This window comes from Dipteris shenzhenensis, chromosome 4 (genome assembly GCF_047967505.1).
Source record: "Dipteris shenzhenensis isolate YYH24624 ecotype China chromosome 4, Dip_SZ_1.0, whole genome shotgun sequence".
NCBI classification, from domain to species: domain Eukaryota; kingdom Viridiplantae; phylum Streptophyta; class Polypodiopsida; order Gleicheniales; family Dipteridaceae; genus Dipteris; species Dipteris shenzhenensis.
In genome coordinates this window covers 19,251,938-19,260,569 of record NC_141599.1, presented here as the reverse complement: position 1 = coordinate 19,260,569, position 8,632 = coordinate 19,251,938, and positions in this window count along the sequence as shown.

Sequence of the window (8,632 nt, the reverse complement as noted above, 5' to 3'; positions counted from 1 at the left end):
CACTCCTTTGCCTTAAAGGATGTGTCTTGAATGGTTTTTCGAAGGGGGTTCTTTTTTACACATGCAAACACGTGCTCCACTTCACTTCAAGCGCTAACCTCCTCGGCAGCAGTGCCAGAATGTTGTACCTATTTCTCCCAAGTGTAGGTTTTGAGGGTGTTGGTCACCTACAGTTGTGTCATAGCTCATTGTAGCATAGGTATTCACAAATGTAGCATAGCTCCTCGAGTCGTATTTCAGTGAGAGGTGTAGGCTAAAGCGTGGAAAGCAGATCTCGTGCACTTGTGGGTGATAAAAAGGGCATGATCACAACAATTCGGTTGAGAGAGTTATCTAGCCATTCCAGTGTTCAGAGAGGGTTGCAAGGTTTAGGAGGAGTCTAGGGTTGAGGAGTAGACAGTAGGAGATCAGTGACAGGTTACTGTTTCTCACTTGGATCTGGAGCTTTGTCATGGGTTAGCAAGAAGCAACCTATAGTTGCTCTTTCTTCTACCGAGGCTGAGTACAAATCAGCATGTTTTGCTTCTTGTGAGGCAGTGTGGTTGAGGAGGATTTTAGGGGACATGGGTGCAGTGCAGAACAAGCCTACGCAGTTATCATGTGACAATCAGAGTTGCATGGCGATTGCAAAGAACCCTGTGTTCCACGCTCGCACAAAACACATTGAGATTCAATATCACTTTGTACACGAGCTCATCATGGATGGAGAGGTTGACTTGGTGTACTGTCCGACTAAAGAGAATGCTGCTGACATCTTCACGAAGGCTCTTGGAATAGACTCGCTGGAGAGGCATCTTCATTGACTTGGCATTAGGCCGAAAAAGTAAGTTCACTTGCATGTGGACATTGAGGGGGGATGTTAGATATCAATGCTCCACTCTCGTGTAACTACGCGGAAACCAATTAACTCTACTTGTAAGCCCCCCATATGAGGGGAAGGCATTTGAGTAGCTCGATTATCCCATAGGTCCTGGTTTCGACACCAGATGGGAGCCATGTGTGGCCTGATGGCTGGACGGCTTTAGATAGAGTTGGCACACTGCTAACTAGGCTACATGCAAGTACGGGAAGGCATCCCATGATTAACCACACTAAGGGTAGATGGAGCATTTCCCGAGGCAGCCCACTCTTAGGCTCCAGGGCCCGTTTGGAGCCTCGGATGATCTCGGATGGCTGTGGGCCGCTAAACAGAGACCGTAGCTTAGTTGCTCTATTTTGTGCCATGGTTCTATCGTGTGGTCGGTGGCCTATTTCCAATCGGTTGACTTGGGCAACAGACTGGGTCGGTCTCCCAATTGAGTCTAACCGACTACGACTGGTGGCTATATAAGAGCAAGCCCGTGCAGCCCATATTCATCACTGGGTATAGCAACCCTGATTCCTTGGCATCCATCCTCCATCCTCTACTGTTTCTAGGATGCCATCGAAGCTTTCTCACAGGAGCGCACGGCTAGGAGGTAGCGCCATCTATTGTATCAGTTTTACAGTAATCAAATTTTTGATTCTCCATACTATCTGCTTTTCTCTCTTGCATACGAGATCCTGTTATCTGTTGAGCACAGACGTATTTTCTTACACTAACCTCCTCCACAGCGGTGCCAGAATGTTGTCACTATGTCTCCCAGGTGGAGGTTTCAAGGGTGTTAGTCACCTACAGTCGTGTCGTAGCTCATTGTAGCATAGATATTCACAAATGTAGCATAGGTCCTCGGGTCGTATTCCAGTGAGAGGTGTAGGCTAAAGCGTGGAAAGCAGATCTCATGCACATGTGGGTGATAAAGAGGGCATGATTACAAAAATTGTTGGAGGCTCTCGCCTCCACGGGAGTTCAAGGGTTTAGATGGGGATTGCAGGGTTTGAAAAGGGGACAGGGTTGAGAGAGCTATCTAGCCATTCTAGTGTTCAGAGAGGGTTGTAGGGTTTAGGAGGAGTCTAGGATTGAGGAGTGGAGAGCTAGTCTCCTTTGCGGATTTGAGGGGTAAGGGTTGAGGAGGAGGGACAAGGGAAGAGAGAGGAGGAGGAGGAAGGAGGATGAGGAGGAGGAGGAGGAGGAGGGAGGAGGAAGGAGGAAGGAGGAAGGAGGAGGAGGAGGAGGAGGGAGGAAGGAGGGAGGAGGAAGGAGGAGGAGGAGGAAGGAGGAGGAGGAGGAGGCACGGGAGGGAGAAAGAGGAGAGGAAGGGGAGGGGAAGATGGGAGATTGCAAGGTTAGAGCATGCTTTCACATTGAGGGAGCATTGACCCAAGGAGAACAAGCACATGAACACTAAAGTGAACTGAACACTAAACCCTAGAGAGTTGAGAGATATTTATACATATCGGTCTCTACACAATCCAAAGGTACATCCATGGTGGGGCCTCTTTTGTAGGAGACCTTATGGACAAGAGTCCCTCCACTTTTTGGGGGCACCTTTTGGGTCTCTATACAAAGTGGGGGGACCTTTTAGTCTCTACACAAAGTGGGGGGACATTTTAGGTCTCTACACAAATTTGGGGGACCTTTTGGGTCTCTACACAAACTGGGGGACCTCAAAAAGTGTAGGCTTTTAGTCTTTCTCTCTCTAGATCTTGATTTTGCAAGTATGATTGGATCTTTTCTAGAGAGTATTTTGGCTATCCTCATCCTTTCAGATTCATCATACCATCTTTTAGGATCAAGATATTATAAGCGGAGCTTTGCTGCTACTCTACACACACAATGATGTCATCTTCGTTGCTCTATACTGTACTCCCATCTCTTGCTGCTGTAGAGTGAACACTATGTTTGGTGATTGAATGATTTTGTAGATTCCTCATCTTATGGTTGAAGACATTTGAGTTCATTGATAGCTAGTAGCAGAGGCAATTGATGAGGGAGAGGCAAAGGTTTTCGCTGAACAACCGACAATTAGTTTAGAAGCATTTGTGCTGCTAACACTGAGATCTTGATAATACATCGGCTATCTCATTTAGCTTGCTTGGTCGTAGGAGATGCTAAAACTGTAATCTTGGAGTAAAAGAGTCCACCGTGCCAAGCGTCCATTTAAATGCCGCTTTTCCATCAAACTAGTAAGGGTTGCATGGTCAGTCTGAACCTCAAAATGATGGCTTCCATGAATATAAGCATGAAGTTTGGAGATTGCCCATAATACAGCCAAGAATTCTAACTCAATTGAAGAATATCAAGTTTCAAGCCCTAAAAGTGAACGGCTTACAATTGGTCACCAATTGCTTTCAGCATCTTTTTGCATTAAGATGGCCCCCAACCCTTGATCTGAGGCATCTGTGCAAATCAAAAATGGTTTAGCCATGTTCAGATGATGCAACAACGCACCCTCTTTGAGGATGTTGCAAATTTCATCAAATGAATTTTGGCAACTTTATGACCATTGAAATTTTGCACCTTTTGCCAAAAATTTGCATAGAGAAGAAGCGATTGTAAAAAGATGCCACATAAACCTTGCACTAAAACCTACTAACCCAAGAAATCTCTAAATTTGTTTGGCCATTTTTGGAACCTAAAAATTATGTAATGTTTGGACTTTTTGAGGATCCTGGCCAGACTCCATCTTACAAAATAATAAATCCTAAATACTTGAGTACTTTTTGAGCCCATTTGCTTTCTTTGACATTGAGTTTCAAGTATACTGATACAATAACCTAAGAACTTGTTCCAAAACCTCACGGTGTTCTTCACATGTCCATGTGTGGACTAGGACATCTTCTAGGTACACCAAGACTTTGCCCTAGACATAATGATCATGTAATAAAAAATTCATTAATCTCTGAAAGGTACCTTGTGCATTGTTTGATCGAAATGGCATGACATTGAATTGATACAATCCGAATGGGGTTCAAAATGTAGTCTTTGGATGATCATCCTCTCGAACCAGTATTTGCCAATACCAAAATTTTAGATCGTGTAGTAAAGAACTTGGAATGTGCAAGGGAATCTAGAATATCATCCAAAAATGGAAGAGGGTATTCATCCCTAACTATGGCTTTGTCTAGAGGGCAAAAATTACACAACAGTAGTATATCTCGTCTGATTTATTTGCAAGGTGTGGCTTGCATGTCCATGGGCTCTTTGGATGACTTATGATCTTGTCCTTCAGCATTGTAGTGATGTGTTGCCTTAGAATTTTGATTTCTTTGATAGAACATCTTCTTTGTGCCGTTGAAATTGGTTGCAAATCGCTCATAGGAATTTCATGCAAAATATTAGTTGTAGTTGTGGATGGTGTGTCACTTGCAAATGCACTTGGAAACTTTAATAACAATTTCTTCATTTGTGATTGATTGTGCACCTCTTTATGGATAATTACAGGCAGGGTATCTAAACGACACTTTTGAATACAGCTAAGGAATTGGTGACACATTTGGCAGACGCATGCATTTTGATAGAAAATCTTTTATGGCTCGGTTCATGATGAGCAGTCACAACCTAAAGTAATAGGAAAATTTGTTGGGAGAGAACAATAATTGGGATAGTGAAGGTTTTGTTGGACATTTGTAATTCTATTTCGACACCAAAAGAAGAGACAAGGAACAAAGTATTATTTCCAAATGTAATTTGGTTCTCTGGCAAGTTGTAAAGCGGAATTTTTTTATCTTGGGCAAAAGGAAGAAATGATGATGTGAGAGAAGTACTTGAATTAGCAGCTAGTCCTAACACTGGTCCTTGGTGGATGAGAGCATCTATCACAAATGCAATACCTCTTAGGGATGTAATGCTTCTAGAGACCATCCCTCCCTTACAACTCTAGGTCCCCTTTTCCTGCAACTAATGAATCACATGAACCTTGAACTTGCAAATTTTGGATTGACGTGAACACCTATGATATTTCTTTTCAGGGTCATATTTATTGCAAAAAAAAACATTTAGGTTTTCCTTCTGCATCTCTATCAGGGAGTTTTCGCTTATCAATCGATTGATATCTTTGACAAAAATTAGGATGACCTTTGTGCATTTTGTAGATCAATATCCACTGGGATAGGAACAAAGTTAGTTGACGGAATAGGCAAAAGGAAGTAAAGGTGGAATTTTAGCACCAGTATTTACTGAGTTGAACTCTATCCATGCTAAGCGATCAAGAGTGCTTCGCTCAAGGTTGTTGGACCTTGTTGTTGTGTTCTTTTCAAAATATCAGTTCGGAGTCGTGGCTAGAGAAAGAAGAATTTAAGGCCTTCAATCATATTAGCGTCGATTCAAAATAGTAGATGTCTAATTTTACTACAAATTGTGATACTGTCATGTTTGGAAGATGCCACAACTCTTGAAGCTGAGTGAGTGCATCTTTGACCACATTAGAGCTCCCAAACGCTATTGTCAAGTAAGTGAGGCCACGAAGGTTTTACATTCTCATCCAATTGATGGTACCAGGTGACGGCTAGTCCTTGATAGGAGGGCTTAATCTCTTCTATCTTTTGTGCATCAGACCATCGGTGATATTCTAATAGATTTTTGAAATGGTACAACCATAAGAACATATCTTCATCAACTACTCCAATAAAAGGATTTGGATAGACATGTGAATCGTGTCCATAATTGGTCACTTGTCTTGATGAAAGATGGACAATTAGATTCGCAATGTGCGTGTTTGACTGCATGACTTTAGAGAGCAAACTAGCCAACATTTTTGTGGTAATCTGATGTGAAGGATAAGAGACTTGGGATGCTTCATGAGTAGGGTAGTACTCCATGAGGACTACCTAGTGTCTCTACCACTAAATTACATAATGACTATGAGGAATGACAACACAGATGGAACAGACAAAGAAAGCAAGAAACGAATAGGAGATTATCAAAAAGTGAATGCGCGGCTCAAGTCTACACTCTTCTCCATTAGGTAGATTTATTTATACTTAATTTACAAGAGCCTGCAAATGGCTCTTGGTTCCTTAATGAATCTGATCAAGGTAAGAAACTCATGGAGATGACTCAAAATGCACATGGCCTATCCTACATGGCTGGGATGCCAGTTGGAGATTGACTAGGGAGATACATGCAACTCCATCATCACAATATCAATGATGTGTCCATGGCCTTCATTATTTCCTTCAATGATGCGATCTCATCGCTCTGGCAGCACTTCTTTCCTCCATCTCTTAGCTGATGCAAACATTGAGAGGTGAGAGTGGAGGGCATTGAAGTGTAGAGGGAGGCTAAGCAAGTGGTGAGTGGAAGGAGAGGAGAGAGCAAAGAGGGGTGAGTGGGAGGGGGAAGGGGAGGGATATGGCGAGGTGGAAGCCTGGGAAGAGGAGGCGAAATCTAATGGTAGGGGATGGAAGGGGCGATGAGGCGGGCATGAGGAGCACTGTGAGGCAGCATATGGGAGGTCAATCAGCATACACACTAATCATTCAAGAGAGCTTCATGATTTTGAAGCATTTCATGTGAAGAAAAGATGCAAGATGAGCCCCCTATGACCAATTGGGAATCTAAGGACACAATACTAGGAAAACATACTGGGGCTCTAAGAAGAAGACAAGAAGAATGAAGCCCAAATGAAGCAGAAGAAAATCATCATCACCCTCACTATTAAGTACAATTAAAAGCTTTTTTATATAAAGTAAATCAAAAGTTGTGTCCTGTGTATGCACTCTCTTGCTAGTATTGAGCATGTCTTGATATTTTGAAAATCAATGCAACTATCAAATGGTATTTTTGCTTTCAAAGGATGAAATGTAATTGCTACAATCCTTTTCTTTTTTCTAAAATACTCACCTACCCTTTTTGGCCCTATCGCTAGACTTATCCTACATGCAGGGGGGTTGAACACAGTTATTGGCATGATAGGGGTAGTGTTGTCTCTATGCCAACATGGACTTAGGTAGTATAGAATGTGTGTGTAGAGTAGTGGTAAAGCTCCTCTTGTACTTACATAAGGGTAGGAATAATCTCTCTTAGGAATCCTCAACATGCAAGTTCTACTCACAACTCCTACATCAGGTTCTACATGCAAGTTCTACTTGCAACTCCTACATCAGGTTCTACATGCAAGTCCTACATGGGATTCCTACATGCATGTTCTACATGCAAGTCCTACATGCGAGTCCTACATGCATGTTCTACATGCAAGTCCTACATGCGAGTCCTACATGCATGTTCTACATGCAAGTCCTACATGCGAGTTCTACATGCATGTTCTACATGCAAGTCCTACATGCGATTCCTACATGCATGTTCTACATGCAAGTCCTACATGCATGTTCTACGTGCAAGTCCTACATGCAAATCCTACATGCGAGTGCTACATGCAATGCCTACATGCAACATGCAACATGCAACATGCGAGTTCTACATGCAACTCCCACATGCGAGCTCTACATGCAACTCCTACATGCAAGTTCTACATGCAACTCCTACATGCGAGTTCTACATGCAACTTCTACATGCAACTCCTACATGCAACATGCAACTCTTACATGAAACTTGCAACTCCTACATGCAACTTCTATGTGCAAGTTCTATATGTAAAGAGAGAATGTCTTATAATTCCTACATGCAAAGAGAGAAGCTCTCCAACTTGTATAAATAGCCCATAATGGAATGAAGCCGACACTCTTTGGGGCATTGTGTTGAGTTCTACTTTGGTATTCCAAGCAATTGTCTCAAGTGTCCATTCTTTCATGCACTCCACGTCCAAAAGCATGGCCTAACCTTGCAACTCCTCCTCCCCTCTCCTCCAACCTTGCAACCCATCCTGTCCCTCTCCTCCTCCCCCCTCTTCCTTTCTCCTCCTCCCTCCTCCTTTCTCCTCCTTCCTCCTCCTCCTCCTCCTCCTCCCTCCTCCTCCCTTCTTCTCTCTCTCCTTTCCCCCCATGCTCTTACATCTTCTTCCTCTCCCACTCCTATGCTCCTCCTAAACCCTTAGTTCATCAACCCTTAACCTCCATGATCTACGAGGGAGATGAATTCTCCACCATGTACTCTACCCTGAACCTTAAATCCTCCTTCTAACCCTTGAACCTCTTCTAAACTCTGGAACCTCTCTCTGAACCTTGGAACCTCCTTCAAAACCCTGAGCCTCCCTCTAACCCTTAAACTCCTCCTAAACCCTTCAACCCCTAATGAAGGCGAAAGCCTTCATTACCCTAACCATGATGATGCACGTTCCTTTCACACATGCTTGCACTATGTTTGCTTACCCCACTTAAGCTTGCGTCTCACCAAAATATGACTCGAGGTCCTCAGCTACACTTATACTACAAACGACAACACCAATATATCTATAGGTGACAAAAAGCCTCGGAACCCTACATACTATGAGAATACCCTACTCATCCTATGGAAGCCGTGGGAAAGAGCCAACATTTGGCATCGTTGCCAGGGAGACTAGCATCTCAAGTGCCCGAAAGAGTGGAAGAGGAAATTACCTCGCAAGTGTCTAAAAGAGTGAAAGAGGAAATTACCTTGCCTCTTCAATGGAAGGATCCACACTAATGTAGTGGATGTTTGAAAAAGACCCCACCTTACAACAACTAAAAGAGGATAACAACATGTCCTTATATGGCTTAGAAGAGTCAAAATCAATAGGCAAGGAACCTATCACTGGTCCTCAAGACATCTCTATGTGCCCTAGTTACAAGTACTACTGATAGTGTTTTGACCTTGATTCAGCATACATCTAAGGCAACTATGGCCTGGAACATA